The sequence below is a fragment of the Bactrocera oleae genome, chromosome 2 (genome assembly GCF_042242935.1).
Source record: "Bactrocera oleae isolate idBacOlea1 chromosome 2, idBacOlea1, whole genome shotgun sequence".
NCBI lineage: Eukaryota > Metazoa > Arthropoda > Insecta > Diptera > Tephritidae > Bactrocera > Bactrocera oleae.
The window spans coordinates 88,087,706-88,104,021 of NC_091536.1; the positions used below are offsets into that span (position 1 = coordinate 88,087,706).

At 31.9% G+C, this 16,316-nt stretch overlaps 1 protein-coding gene across 5 annotated transcripts in view; it reads right to left on the bottom strand.

Moving 5' to 3' along the window:
• LOC106622345 (serine-rich adhesin for platelets) overlaps nt 1-16,316 on the bottom strand; it is a 113,548-nt gene that overhangs the window by 41,773 nt on the left and 55,459 nt on the right. For 4 of the 5 annotated variants that reach the window (XM_036361104.2, XM_036361103.2, XM_070105953.1 and 1 more), the window contains one exon: nt 10,374-10,407. The exons of the other annotated variant lie outside the window; for it this stretch is intronic. The gene's annotated coding sequence lies outside the window, so the exon portion shown is untranslated. The remainder of the gene's footprint in view (nt 1-10,373; nt 10,408-16,316) is intronic. 5 annotated transcript variants of the gene reach the window in all.

Below are 16,316 nucleotides of genomic sequence, written 5' to 3' on the forward strand. Positions count from 1 at the left end.
TAAATTTAGTCACCATGAATAGCCTTGCTTTATGCGGCAAAAGCCAAATCGCGCTTCACAAATGTTATCAAATATTATTTTAGTCGATGTGTCGATCTCGATTTTGAAAGTCCAATTCTGTTATGTACTTGTATATACGAGTATTCATACCCTGAATAGGGTATAATAAGTTTGCCACGAAGTTTGTAATACCCAAAATAAAAAATTTGTCCGTCTGTCTGTATATACGCGAACTAGTCCCTCAGTTTTGGAGATATCGAACGAAAATTTTGCACACGTCATTTTTCCTGCCAAGATACTGCTTATTTGTCAGAATCGCCGATACTGGACCACTTTAGCAAATAGTTTCCTTACAAACTGAACGATCGGAATCAGGTGCAGAATTTGATCAGATCCGTTTACTACAGCATATAGCTGCCATACAAACTGAATACTCCGAATCAAGTACTTGGACGGAAAAATTTTTCATTTAATGAGATATCTTCACAAAATTTAGCATGGATTTTTATCTAAGACAATGATGCAATCTCCCAAGAAATTGTTCAGATCGAATCACCATAGCATGTAGCTGTCATACAAACTGAACGATCGAAATCAAGTTCTTATCAGAAACCTTTTGTATTTGCGAAGGGTATTATAGCTTATGTGTAACCGAAGTTAACATTTCATCTTTTTTTTTGTTTATTTTGTAATGCAAAATATCAATGCATCTAAGCCAAATTTATATATTTACTTTAAAGGTTTTTAAAGTAAAAATATTTTGAAACCTACTTATGCTGGCTTCATTGGCAGCTTGTTACATTTCTTTAATTGACAGTGGGTTATTGGCAGCCAACGAAGCTGTCACCGTCAATCAGTTGTGAAGGAGCAATCAAATTAAATATGAGGGACAAGCGCTGAGTTGTGAGGGCTGACTTATAACATAGGTATTGCTATTCAAAGCTCATGTTGGCACAATTTTGAGGTAATCAGTTTTTCATTTTGGTTTTGCTTAAATATCGTAATATTTTTGTGTTGTAATCTTATAACTTATGTATTGCTGATCGCAGCACACACATCAGTATGCGCTCAAATATCTACATATGTACGCTTTTGAAGTCTTTTGTGCCATTGATGGCGCTGTCATTTCAATTAAGTCTGACAACTACTGCGTCACTCAGACGCTGCGCTGCGCTCTTCTCCACTGACTGCCAAACTCATTGCGTATGCACCGCATTTATGGATGCTTTCAATTTACGAAAGTCCGAAGCAATAAAATGCAGAGACAATGCAATAACAAGACAAACAACCGTACTAACGGCACTTTTGGTACAAAGCCCAACAGTTATGAGAAACTTTAAGATTTGCATTTTCGAAGCTGCAAGTAAAACTTTGGCAAATCAATGCAGGAGAGGGTGGCGGGTGGCATTGGAGTCTGCAGCACAAATTTTATGGCTGCGCTGCAGAAAAATAAAAAAGGAAAATAAAATGAAAACCTCTGCACGCTTGCTCCAGCTTCTGAAAAGTTTCTTTGTTTAGCTCACACTTTGTACTACTTTGGCGTTGTTTTTGTTGTTGGTGTTGTTGTTAGGAAAAGTTCAAGCAACGTTCGGTCAGCGAGTGAACGAATTTTGTATGGTTTTTTCGTTTTTGTTTCTTTAAAGTGCAAAGTTTATTATTCTCTTAACGAATTGAAAATTGTTGTTATTGTTGGTGCCACACTGCCACATCACTATTCAAGTGTATTGAATTGTAATTTGACAAAAGTGATTTTGGGTACATTAAATTTGTTCCGAGAATTGTTGTACCCGAAAAGTTTTCGCGAAACTTTTAGCAAAACTTAAAAAGTTCAGTTGGGCAGTAAATAACGGGTGTTATGTTATTTTTGTGCGTCACGTACATATGTCTGTGGCTTGAGGATTAAATATACAAATATTGCAGTACCAAGAGAATTTAAAATTAGAATAAAGGCTAGCATTATTTTAAAACTAGTAGGAAAACTGTGTGGGGATAATAAAGTTTTGTCAATGACTTAGTCTTCAAGAAGAAAGTACCATTTGTGAGCATAAAATTGATTGTAATCCATTTTATGCAAATAATTTTGAAATCAAAGCTCAGTCACGATGACACAGCTGCAGAATTTTGCGACGACGGTATAACCACTAACAAACTGAAATATCATTGGGCTTTGTAGTCGAGGCTAATGACCAAAAGATTTTTCTACTAGAAGACTTTGTTAGCAAAATGACCTGCGGTCGAAAAAAATCTAAAATGGATTTTAAAAATTTTAATTTTAACAAAATTTTACTCTATTATGGCCTGCCAAAATTTTACTTTGGTTGTAGTTAAAAAACTGTTAGGTCATTATATGAAGAACTATATAGAGACCATGCCGAAAATGATAGCGATCAGATAATTTGGCTCAGAGTAATCATTAAAGCAAATTTGAAAATGTAGTTTAGAGAAAAACTTGTTTAAAGATAAACTGATAGAGCGAAGGCTAAGGCTGTAAAAACATATTTCGATTCGATATCGATTCAAAACTTTAATATGCTATTTTTAAAGGAATAACCTATCAAAATATGAAAAAATGGTGTCCTTTATCATCACTATCACTTTCAGTATCACTTTTTTCCAATTTTTCCTTGTAATTCCAGACCTTTTAATAATGAACGTGTTTCGAGTTCATTAGATTGGGATTCTTCACGAGATTTCTCGTAAATATGGATGTTGGACGAAAAAATAGAGCAAAAAAGTATTGTTTTATTGGGAAACATTATTTAAATTTTATTTAGAATTTCTTACAACTGAAACAATAATAATATTAATATTACTATTAGATGCCGTCCTCTTTACTTTGCATACTTCTTCAAGAGAGCTATACTATATCGTATATTAGTATATTAGATTTTATTTTCTTATGTATATATTTTTCGGTATCTAAACTTTCCATTTCACAATCAGAAGACAGATTTTGAAAGTCAAAAGCGAGGGCAATAAAGCATAATATAATGGAAACGGAAAAAGCGAAAAAGTCACATTTTGGGAATGTACCACTTTGGCTATACAAAGTCTTCATTAAAATAACAACAACAACATCACAGACATAACAATGACATACTGTTGACATTTTCATGAAAAAAGCCACAGCAGAACTATAAAAAAGACACACAGTCATACAATTGTCTACATTTACAGTGCATGAACATTGCAATAGGTACATTTACATATATATGTATGTGTATGTTTGTATGTATTGTACTTGTATGTATGTAAGATTATGGAGTTTAAAAGTCCAACAACATACTCATAAGCATAAAACGAGTTGTAGGCATTAAAAGGCAACGAACGCAAAAGCCGACAACTCCAACGAATCCATTGGCCACAGATGCTTGAGTGACCGAGTGGCAGCCACAGCGACAGATAAAATGCATTTAAAATTGAATACTTTAAGTAAGAAATGCAGTTTTTACCATAGTTAACACACGACTGCGAGAAGTGTAACTGTCTGCAGTTTTCCGCATTATATTGAAGTGCTGGCTGCCCTGTAGGAAAAACAAATGATCAGTACCATACATGCAATTGACAGCTTTAAGATTTATACAAGGAATTATAAAGTTTTGCCGAAATTTTATTCAAACTATTTGGTAGGAATATTGGAAACGTTCAGTTTCTGTTCCTGCATATATTTGCTTTGAAGGAAACATGGTCTGATTGTCAATTCACTTCTTTATTAATGAGGTACAAAAATGGTAAAAATAAGGTTTTTAGAAAAAAATGCAGCCTAAAGCAGTAGCGTCATGCTGATCACACATATGGCCTCACTGGGAAACGTCTCCTCCAGACAATATAATTTTCTTCAAAAATACAAAAATTTGGGAATGCAAAGAATTCTAGACCAAAATGGGCGATATCCCAATGTTCATGTACAGAAAAATTTTTGAAAACAGACTTTTATAGTGTAACACAATAAGAAATTTACAAAAAGTTTCTAAGAATGCTCTTGCTATAGCCCATGTCAAATATAAGAACAGTGTCATTTTGGTTAAGACATTATGGTATATCCACTTACAAGACAGAAAAAACGTATTTTGTGAATTTCTTTTGAAGAAACATTTAATTCAATAAATATTTATTATTACAATAGATGAATACAAGTAAGGATCGAGGGTCTAGTTAAAGTGTTTGAAAAAATTAATAAAAATCTGTAGATTCCTTAAGGCTCAAAGTATGCAATATTATTTGAAGTATTATATACATATTTGGCAAAAACACGGGAATTCTAGGAGATGGATATAACTACATTAATATGTATTTTTTATGAGGAATAAAGAAACTCTAAAAGTATACAAATTAAATGAGGAACATTAAAAGTGAATATTTACGATTCAAATAGTATTGAAATCAAATTTATTTATGCGTTATTTATTGCTATTGAAGTATTAGTTTTATTGCTTTTGATAGCAACCATCCCAAATCCCTACTGGGTTTGCATACACACAGTCTGTCTCTTTGGAGACACTCACTTTCACTATATAAGCATAAATCTTCTTAAATGATTAAAAATTGCTTATATTTTTGGCTTTGTATTACACAATGCTTTTTTCGTTGCTTTGGTTGACCGACTGTGCTTAGCTGTCTGTCGCCTGCCGCACACAATTTTAAAATATGAAATAATTCATTTCCTTGCAGCACACCTTTAGGTTTTTAAAATTGAAAATTTTATATTTTGGCATTTGCTAAATCACTTTTTAATAATATTTGTTTGTAGTACACAATTCCGTAAATAAATAGATGCAAGAATGTTGGAACGAATTATCCTATAAATCTATTCGAATGAACATTAAAATCTCAGCTATTTCCGTTTATCTTTCACTTACTCAGTTCTAAGTGCATGAATCAATTGAAGATTTTCTTTAATTTACACTGTATATATAGTATCTATGCAAGTATTGTTAGCTGGAGTGCTTTGCTTTCATTAAGACAATTGATTTTTAATTAATTTTCAGATGCAGCGGCTATGGAGCAATTTTGTTGCATTACTCTATAGATCGCACCTATTATAGATTTCTGAGTCAGCAACAGCATCATTAAATTGTGTGTCGATTCATGTCTGAATGATTGGCGCCATGATATCCATATAAAGGGTTTTCCAATAAGATGGATATGATTTTTTTCAAAAAAAAAAATACATTAATTGTTAAGGAAATTCAAATATTCTTTATTTAATGCGAAGTACATTCGATATAATTAGGTTCGGAATGTAACATCATTCAAATGGCCTGCACGACTTCGTTCGCAGGAATGAATTCGATGAACCCAATTTTCGAGTACTTTTTCAACTAAATCAAGTCGTATATATTGAATAGCACGTTCAATATTGACTTATAAAACTTGAAGAGAGTCTGGTTTATTGCTAAATACCAACGAATTCAAAAAACCTCACAAGAAGTACAACTTCAATCTCTTGAAATTATCGACTCTCCAAACTTTTTACACCATAATTTATTTGGTAAAACCAGATGTTGTTAAGATCAACTTCTTTCAATTGCGGTCATAACAATTTGGTTATCATCGATCTTTACCGCTCTCCATTGCCAGTAACGATGTTACCAGCTGCATTTCGAAAGAAGTACAGACCGATGATTCCATCATACCAAAAACCACACCAAACTGTCAATTTAGTTGAATGTAATGGTTTTTCATAAGTAATGTGTGGATTTTCGTCGCACCAGAATCGACAATTTTGTTTATTAACCGCACCACTCAGATGAAAGTGAGTCTCATCGGAGAAAAAGACTAAATGGCAAAAGCCCACTAAAAGTTGCAAGCTTATTTTGATAATAAGATTTAATAATTTGTAAACGCTGTTCTGGCGTATATCTTCTCCCAATGAAATTGTAAACATTACTGAATACAATGAAAAAAAATTTCAGATCATGACTTACTAAAAATGGCCACAACGACACTTAGAAATCATATCAACCCTATTGGAAAACCCGTTATTTATATATTTATCTGTACACCTGCATATGAATGTCTGTGACTCATGTTTATGAACTCATCCAATTAATTTTATTTTCAATATATCTATTCCTTACTCAACTGGGTATCTGTTACCGTATTTTGAGACGAATTTGCTAATGAAAACGGTAATTATTTAAAAAAAAAAATTATTTTAAATATTAAAAATTGAAAATATACAATATCGTTTATACATATCATACTTAACTAAGCTGTCTAAACGCAACTAAAAAACTAATTGAATGCACGAGGTTGTTTGTTGAATATTTTAATTTTTATTCGAATATCATACTCCACTCTTTACAATAGTATTAGTATTTTTGTGAGCGAAGTAAATAAAAGCATAATAATACATAAGATTCCCTTCTCTAAGGAAATAAGAGTATACAACTTTTTAAAGATTTAAAGATTTACTCCGAACAAGTTAAACTAATAAAATTTCGTTAAAAGTCAATTTATTAACATTTTTGTGTGTTTCTTCAAGGAAATAAATTTTTATTTCAAAATTCAGCGACACATTACCTTCAGTTTTTTGCTGTTTACCATATGCTCAGTAATACTATTTTTCTATCACTCTCTTTTCCATTTCATTAATTTCAATATAAACAGCGCGAGCTGGCCAATGTAAGGGCATTGGTATGAGAAATAGTGGGTGGTATGAAATAACAAAAGTTTTGGGCAAAGTATTAGACCATATCATATATGTATGTATATGGTTTTATGAACGGTGAGAGAAAAGAAAATATAATATATGTATATTGTCAACTAAAAATTAAAATAACTTATTATTAAAAAAATCGAAATTGACTTTTTTATTGATACCGATTAACATTATACATATACATATGTATGTACAAAATTTTAAGGTTAGATTATCAGATAAAACCAAGCTTATAACCAATTTTTAAAATTCGCTTTAATTGAGTAGTTTTTATTTTATATCGTGGTTTTTTTTTTTTTTTGAAGAAAAATTATGAAAAGTTATGTTATGTTATTTTGCATTTTAAAGGACGATATACAGTGTTTAAGATGGCTGGAACCACGTGCAAAGCACTAAGCAACTTGTAATTTGGAAGTCACTTTCGAATCTACAATAGGTTTTTAGATATTATGTGGTTTTTTCAAGTTAATTATTTTAGTTGTTACTAATGCTTATAGTGCATATTCTTAGTCAAAACATAGTGTTTTTTTTTGTCAAAATACGATTTTTTTCCAAAATAAATATTGATCAAGTAATTTAATTCACAAACAAGTACAAACTATTTCCCAATAAATTCATGATTTAGCAGTGTAAATGCAATATACAAACAATGGCACTCTAAAATGCAAAGACCCACCTGAAGACTACCAAAGTCGCGGCAGTTATTATTACAAAGGGTAATCACTAATTAATCTGCTTGACCTGAAGCTCTGAAACTCAGAGCCTGTTTCCTTTGATAACCACTATAGTATGTATATACACACAACTAGTTTACTGCTATATATCTATAACTACATATCCAAACAATGTCTGAAGCGATGAGTAGATAGACAGAGATAAACTAAAATGCTTTAAGACATACATACATATGTGTATATATTATATATCTAACAAACGGTTCAAATGATCTAGGTGACGATTGGATATAATAAGAAGTACGCAAGGTTAATTGTTTTTCAAAGGGGCTACTACTTTAAAAAGCAACAGAGGTCCCCTAAGAAAATCTGTGCTTGCATATTTTTCATTTAAATCACTATTTAACTACATACATATGTGTATGCATATATTTTATTGCAACAATGTACATATATGCATATATGTATATACATCCATACTTAATCATTATTTAAGCGTAAACTCGTAGGCTAGTTGCTACTGCATCTGCTTGTTGTAAGTCATTCATCAAGTTAGCAATGCGCTTTGCAATAAGCTTCAAGGAAGCGACAGGGCAATACCTTGCTGCGTGCAGCTAGACGAGTGCATTATGAATGCGCAATATTTCTTGCCTTTACATATAGACAAGCATGTTTGCATTTGAATGTTCGCTTGTGTGTGTGTTTCTGCCTTAATGCGAACGTTGCACTAAGCCGCGTGCCAGTTGTTTATATACATATATACATATATATTTTGTTTGCAAATTTTTGCTTCGCTTCGTTTCATTTTTATTGCCTTTTCGCATCTTTACGAGAATTATGCTTCCTGGTTGCCGGTTAGTCCATTTACTTTAAAAGCATTAAATCGTCGCTACTCGCTACTGCTTGCTACTGGCGTTCATCTTGCACAGCCAGACATATATATAGGTATATGCAAAGCAGCCAGCAGAAATACTGCTATATATAATACAAACATGCAGATGTAGCTGTAGCTGTTGCAATACACTCTCATACATGCGTATATACAATTATGTGTATATACGTGCAATATCTGCTTTGGCTTACGAATCTTCTGTCATAATTTTTAATACTTTTTTTTTTTTGCTTAATCAGATTTATAACACATATTTCACAATCATTCAGCCATCAATCCAGACAAGCAGCGTTTTACGCGATTGCATCAGAGCGCTTAAGCTGATTTTCGAGGAGATATATGTATGTGTACATAATTTTTATGTTTAATTGTGAATATATATGTACATGGGAGTGTATATGTGTGTGTGCGTGTATCTTGGCAATTTGCATATCATTTTATGATTTATGTTCACATACACTCATATAGACTCCCGTTCATACATACATACATCAGTGCCATTTCGCTGGCTCATCTGCCGAGTTAAACGCTAACATTGGAAAACAATAATAACAACAAGACGAAAAAGCACAATTCTAACTCAACTTCCTTTTATGATCTGTGATTAATGAACCACATGGCGCGAACATCATTTAGCCAAATGTTGGCCGCAAAGCAAACAATGTGTTTACAACAAAAAATGAAAAAAACATGTTGATATGTTTGCACATAATCGTGTCGCATATATGTACATGTAATAAGAAAAAACTTTAAATTAGGTTGCACCAAAGCTATAATACTCATTACAAGTGAATTTTTTATAGCATATATGGATATAAAAAATCTTTATATTGATTTGAATCGCTTAGTTTGGCAAATTTATGCTATAGTATTCCGATGTGAACAATTTGTTTGCCTAATTTCGCGAAGATATCTTGTTTTCCATGTAAGGACTTTAGTTTGTTCGAGTATGATAGCTTCATGCTTTTGTTACGACAAATGAGCAGCTTTTTGGTGAGGAAAGAACGTGTGTAAAACTTTAGATCGATTTCTCAAAAACTGATGAAGTACTAGTTCGCGCATATACAGACGGACAGGCAAGCAAACGAACATACAGAGTCATGCTGATTATTTATAAATATATCTTTTGTAGAATCTCCGACGTTTCCTTCTGGCTGTTATAAACTTTGTGGTAAACTTAATAAACCCGTTCATCGTGTAAAAGTTAATATTAATAATTTATATGTACTGTCTACATTATAGTCCGACTAAAATTTTTGTCCGAAAATACCATTTTATAAATCTTACAATCTAACTCTTTCGACTATTTATAGGTCTCGTGCTTTAGGTTATAGTCTATAGTGTGTGTTTCATATGTATATATATCTCTCTTTTTATCTGCATTTAAAGACCTTACTCCTCATATACTCAAAGTTATCTAGACAACAAAGTATTCCAAGCTTTTCTAATCATATCTAGGGCCCTCACTAGATCTAACTCTATTTTCGATTTTGTTTTCTTTAAAAATGAACTCTATCATGAAAAAATACAATAACAAAGTCAAAAAATGTAAATTGAATTTTTAACTTCACAATAGTGAATAAATCTATGCATGTTTATGAAAGCAGCTATGTGCTCAAACTTCAGTATCTTGCAGATGCAATATCCAAAATGCATTATTTGCTCACATTTCAACTTCGAAGCTTCTTGCAGTTACATGCATAAACAGCAAAATACCAGAGAAACATAAACATTTGCATGTGTACATATATAAATACACATGTTGCAAGTAAACAAATTTGCAACCAGAAAACATATGCCACATATACTTGGGCTAATATGAAAGCGAAAAGTGAATTTCTACCTTGAAACAGCAAGTTTTGCAATTAAAGTGGGAAGTTGCTTCTTATGCACAGCGCAACTATACATATATATGCATATATAAATATGTACTTAAGTGTTATGTGTGCATAAATTTGCTATTTTTGAGAAGTTGTGTTAATTAAGTGCATGTACTCATATATACATACATGTGTGAGTGATGTGGCGTTTATGTGTGGCATAAACTTATGCATTTTTTAAGTTGTGTTATTAATGAAAAGTGAAAATGCTTGTAAGTTTGCTAATTAACTTTCAATGTATAGGTAGTAGATATTTGACTTACCTTCTAAAGTTGCATTAACTCTTTGCTTATGGTGCTACAATGAGGGAGAAGAGCAAATGAAGAAACGAAATTAGTTGAAATTGCAAGTACTTTATATTAAATTTAATTGATTGTATAAAAACTAGAATACATTTTATAATTATAACTTTTGAGTATAGACTTTTTTCACTTTTTTACTGCTGCTACTACAAAATACTAGGTAGATGAGATAAAAAAAGCCGCTTTGAATCGTTTTCAGCTATTTAGTGGGTGTCTTTTTTTGCAATTTCTGACCATAGCATCATACCACACCCCTCCCTTTCCTTTTTCTGGTCTCAGATCGCCTGTAAATTATTATTTTCTTAATGTTTGTTATGTTATCTTTCGCTTCCGATGGGTTTCATCCTACTATAATTTTTTTGTTTTCAAAAATTATCTACGCCGATCTAAAATGGGAGAATAAATCTGAAGCTAGCTTATCATCAGGTACGAGCATAATGTTTGGAATAAATACTTCTAAAAAATAGTTTCATTAATAGTCTTGTCTTGGGAATTATGTTTTAACGTGGCAGCCGAAAAAAGGAAACTTTTGAGAATAAAAAAAAAACAACAACTGTATCAACAGTTTTAAAATTTAAGTGTATAATTATGCATATTTTAAGAATACACTGTAAAATTATTGAAGAAAAAAATATATTTTGAGTTACACGCTTCTCCGTGAATAATTCAAAAAAAAATTGGCAAAATGGCGGCGTTTAAGAAAACATGAGTTTTACTTAAAATTTGGGTCGTGTTTTGGCCTGCCAAAATTCGGTTTTTGATCACATCAAAATACTGGCAGGTCGTTGTAAGAAGAATTACCAAATATACAAAACATGCAGAAAATTAAAGGTATTTTCTTTCCGACAATGGACCGATAGTGTTTAAATCAAAACAGAGGTTTTTATAGCATATTTTGAGTTCAACCCGGATATTTTTAATTTTGAGCCTTATTCCGAATTTAGTATTATTATTGTTTAGATTATTGTATAGTATAAACTGAGTATTTCTAGATGTTTGATGAGTCCAAATAATATTATATTTATGGATTTCGCAACTATTACTTTGGCTGGATTCATACACCGTTACCTGCTATTCACAGGACTAGTTTTAAATCCTAAATGATTAAAAATTCAATTTATTATTATGTATATTTATTTGTGTAAACTTCACCTTCTTCCCTTAACATTTATTAGAATGGGCTGAAATGTTTTGTTCATATTTAGACTACACAGAAAAATTCCTTTTTAGGTCATCGAAAAGCTCAATTGGCAAATATTATATATAAAAGTATAAACAAAAAGTGGAAAGTGAAAGCGATAGAGCGTCGCTATTTTCCCGGAAATAAATTTGTTAAAAAGTAGTGTGTTCAGTAATGAATTACAATCCTATTAACCCAATTGAAAACCAGTTTTTTGAAATCAAAAGGATTTTATGAAAGTCACTTGTCACTCTCAACTTTCGGATTATGAACAAATGAATGGATACTAAATTTTTGTAGTTGTTGACACAAATGTCAAATTGTTTGGCTAGCAAAGTCTAAACTGATTAATAATCTATTCAAAGTTAAATAATGGAAAAGCCGATAATAATTAAGGAGAGCATTAAATGCACAAAAAACAATGAACTTAATTTGGGCTTTGTGCCGCGAAAAGCCATCGAAAGCAATTAAAAGCCAATCAGCTAGTCAAACAATGGAATTGATGAAGAACGATAAAGCTATTTACATATGTAAGAATTTCATAGCTAATAAAGAATAAGAAACAAGAAGTAAAGTAGGTAATAGGTAAAAATAAATAAAATATAATACTAAATGTGTATGAAGTTTTGATGATTGGTGATTAAATGAGTTTTAAAATGTATTATGTTTTAAGACTATACTAGCGTCATATTATGTATCAAAGAATATATTAAAATATAGATTTCTTACAGAGAGATATGATTTTTTTGCAAGTGATTTTTGTAAGTTGAGAGCTCTAAGTATCAACATGATTAAAAAGTAATAATAAATTTAACGAAATATAAAAATTATAATTTTGCGACGATTTTCAATTTAGTTTAACTTGCGTAAATACTTTTCAATATATATATTGCTTCTACACTTTTTTCTGTTGCAAAAACGGCACACCTTAACGCACATAAATTACATAGAAAATATAGTGTTTTCAGCTGGTGCAGAAAATGAAAAGTTGTAAATCACGTTCTGTTGTGTGTTTTTTTTTTGGTTTGTTTTTTTGAATAACCAGGCCATTGGGGGTGAGTTAAACGTTTCAAACATTTTGCGGCAGCGCACGATTGTGCTTTTGGTAGCAATCAAAAACATAAAGTTGTAAAAAACAACAACATATAAAGGTGTGTTGCAAGTGTACAATTTGCTGTTGATTTTATGAATGTAATGGTAAACTCAGTTTGGTTTTAATACACACGTACACACACATTCATTCATGAATGAATATATAATTTGTGCTTTAATCACGCTTAAAAGCATTGCGGTTTCTTTAATTTACATGAATGAGCTGATTGGCAGGCGATTGTGTTGCTGCAGGTGGTCACAGTCCGGACATGGCCAATTGGCTGGTTGAGAGCACACGAATTGGTTCAACGTGTCACAAAATGGAAAGCCACGCTCACTGCTGTTGTTCTTTTTATTGTAAAATGTTCCTTTCTCTCCTTCCTTTCTCCCGTTATCGCGCTTCTTGCTGTGCTAACAAATGATTTTTATACATTTTGCACTTTTCCTGCAATTCATCGGTGATATTTAATATGTTTTCGAATATTCTCGTTTTTTTCTGGTTTATACTTTTTATATATTTGTTGTTGTTATTAGTATTACTGCGCTCTAATTGCATTTGGCACGAAATTGTGTTTCATTCTAGTTTTATTATCGAAACAAATAGACGCTCGTTCGCTGCGCCGCCGCTGTGTGTTGTTGTCTATTTCTAGGACGAACGTGTTAACCTTGATTTTGTGCAGCGGCGGCCTCAACACCAGTGTAATTTACGAGCAGACGTGGTCTTTGTGTTTCCACTACTTTTATTTACTGTTCTTTTTATACCCTGAACAGGGTATATTAAGTTTGCCCTATAAAATATATACATAAATGACCAGCATGATGAGCTGAGTAGATTTAACCATGTCCGTCTGTCTGTATATATACAAACTAGTCCCTTAGTTTTTATGCTATCGATCTGAAATTTTGCACCTGTCCTTTTCTAACAAAGAAGCTGCTCATTTGTCGGAACGGCCGATGTCGGACCACTATAGCATATAGCTGCCATACAAACTGAACAATCGGAATCAAGTGCTTGTATGGGAAACTCTTTCATTTGACGAGGTATCTTCACGAAATTTAGCACGGATTATTATTTGAAGCAACAATGTAATCTCCGAAGAAATTATTCAGATCGGATGACTATAGCATATAGCTGCCATACAAGCTGAACAAACGGAATGAAGTACTTGTATGAAAAACTCTTTCCTTTGACGAGGTATCTTCACAAAATTAGGCACGAGTAAGTGCTTAAGGCAACAAATTATTCTCCACAGAAATTGGTCAGATCAGATCATTATATCATATAGCTGCCATACAAATTGAACGTTCGGAATCAAGTTCTTGTAAGGGGCCTTTGTATTTGTGAAGGGTATTATAGCTTCGGCGCAACCGAAGTTAACGTTTTTTCTTGTTTTTTTTTAAATATTTTATTACCAGTTAACATATATTCTACTTTAAATAATCTATAATCATAATTTTATGTCTGATTTATTCAGAGTTAATTGGCTTAAATCGCTTTAAAAAGTGTTCAAGTGTTTAGAAAAATAAATTATTATGTAGTTTGAAAAGCTGTTGTTGATTGTAATCTTAATTGAAATAAATTATTCTAACATTTTAAATTAACTCGATTAAATGAAGTATTTGCTGCTGCATTCTCTTTAAGTTTCGCCTTCTTCTCATAGAATTATAACATTAACATCGTCGAACCTTTGTGGTCCCTAGAAAAACGCAAAAAGAAACGTTACCTTTGAGCAATTTCTTTGGGAGGAAACCGAAAATATGGCTTCAACAATTTTAATTTCTCTTTTTGTCGAATGGCACGACAAACAGAAGGACGAATTCAGATAAAAATCTGGCAGGTAGTCTTACATTTTAAAAATATATTGTATATAAAAGTACAAACGCTCTAAAGGGCTATTTCAGAATGGAAAGTAAATAAAATGATAAAAGAAAAAATAATTTGTGAAAATTGCGTTACCGCTTTTTTCTGCAAACTTCTGTAACTGTTTATTAATTTTTATTTTGCGTTCCGACACTCTTCTTGTAAATGAGCGACTAAACGATATATGTATGTAGGTCAAACTCAAACTCAGGTATTACTACCGCTAATTCTCCGCTTATGCTCATTTTTCATAATCCTAGCGGCATTTTCTATCGAACTTTTTGAATACAGAGCTTATTTTATCAGCCAAGCGGCCTAGAGGGCCCTATAGAAGTAACCACTAAGTCTAGCGATTAATCGCAATTAATTGTGAAGCAATAACTCGCGCACGCATACTTTGTTATATATTTACAGTGCAAAAAGTTCGAAAAAGGCATTTTATTAGCATTCTTTGTAGTCGAAACATAGTGTCTTCGTTTTCGCCTGCGTCATGATCACCCTCTTTACGATGGCAGCGGCGGAGGCAGCGCTACGTGAGCTGAATTCAGGTTAATTGACATTTTGCATAACTGCAAATTGAGTGCACAAATTGAGCTTTATCGAAATACACAATAAATTTTATTTTACAGTCTATCCCCCCTTCCCTCCTCCTCCTCACTCCATTCATCAACGCTGTCGCATCGAATTCAAATGCCAAATTGATGACTCGGTTTGTTTTGGCCAAGCTCTCAGTATGAATTGTATTGTTGTATGTGGGTAATTTATGAAGGGATGCCAAGGGCAATGAACGCTTGCGACAGCAAAACGGAATAATCAGCGCAGCGAATAAAAACTATAAACCACAATAAAAGTGTATTGATTGAGAAAACTTCGATAAATTGCCGAGATATTCACTTTATGCAAAATATTGTCTGACAACGACTTTTCTATGCATAAATCAAACTTTTTTTTCGGGTTTCAGTGACAAATTAATAAATAGTTGATTGAGGCAAATTGGCAATGTATATTTTTGTCGCTCGTAAATGCCAACCGAGCAAGGAAAATAAAAAAATAATAATGCATATTTTTGCAATAATTTTTTTCACGATAAATCTACCATAGATTAAAAACTATTCTTTGAACGCCAATATTCATAAAAGCTGACAATAAACTATTTTGAATACTAATTTGTAAAAAAATCAGTTTTTAAGCAAGATTTGTGGGCTGGTTCAAAGAAAATCGAATTCGCGTTACTATAAGCAAACTTTAAATTAAATAATACTCAAAACTTTTTTTACCTTTACCTATATTTAGGAGAAAGTTACAATGTTTGGGCCCACCTTCTACGACGTACTTTAAATCAATTAAAAGCAAAATTTTAATATAAAACCTTTGACATTTTTTTGTTCACATTCAACTAAAAAAGGTCTTAGAAGTATATAAAAGCATTGAACACCGTTTTCGAAAAAAAAAATTTTTGTTTAATCATGCTTTTTTTCTAAGCATAAATTGACTTAAAGACCAAAACTCAAAAACCTCAGTAAATATAAATTTATTGAAAACATTGCTACGAAAATACAATATATGCTTTCAATAATGTTTTTGAGTTGACTTAAAAATTAAAGCAATAAATAAAATAACTTCTAAAATTATTTCATAAATCAAAAATATATTTCAAAAATATTTCAAATGTACTCAATATACCGAATCTATATTAAATAAAACAAGATAAAACGTTAACTTCGGTTGCGGCGAAGCTATAATACCCTTCACAAAAACAAAGGCCCCTTAC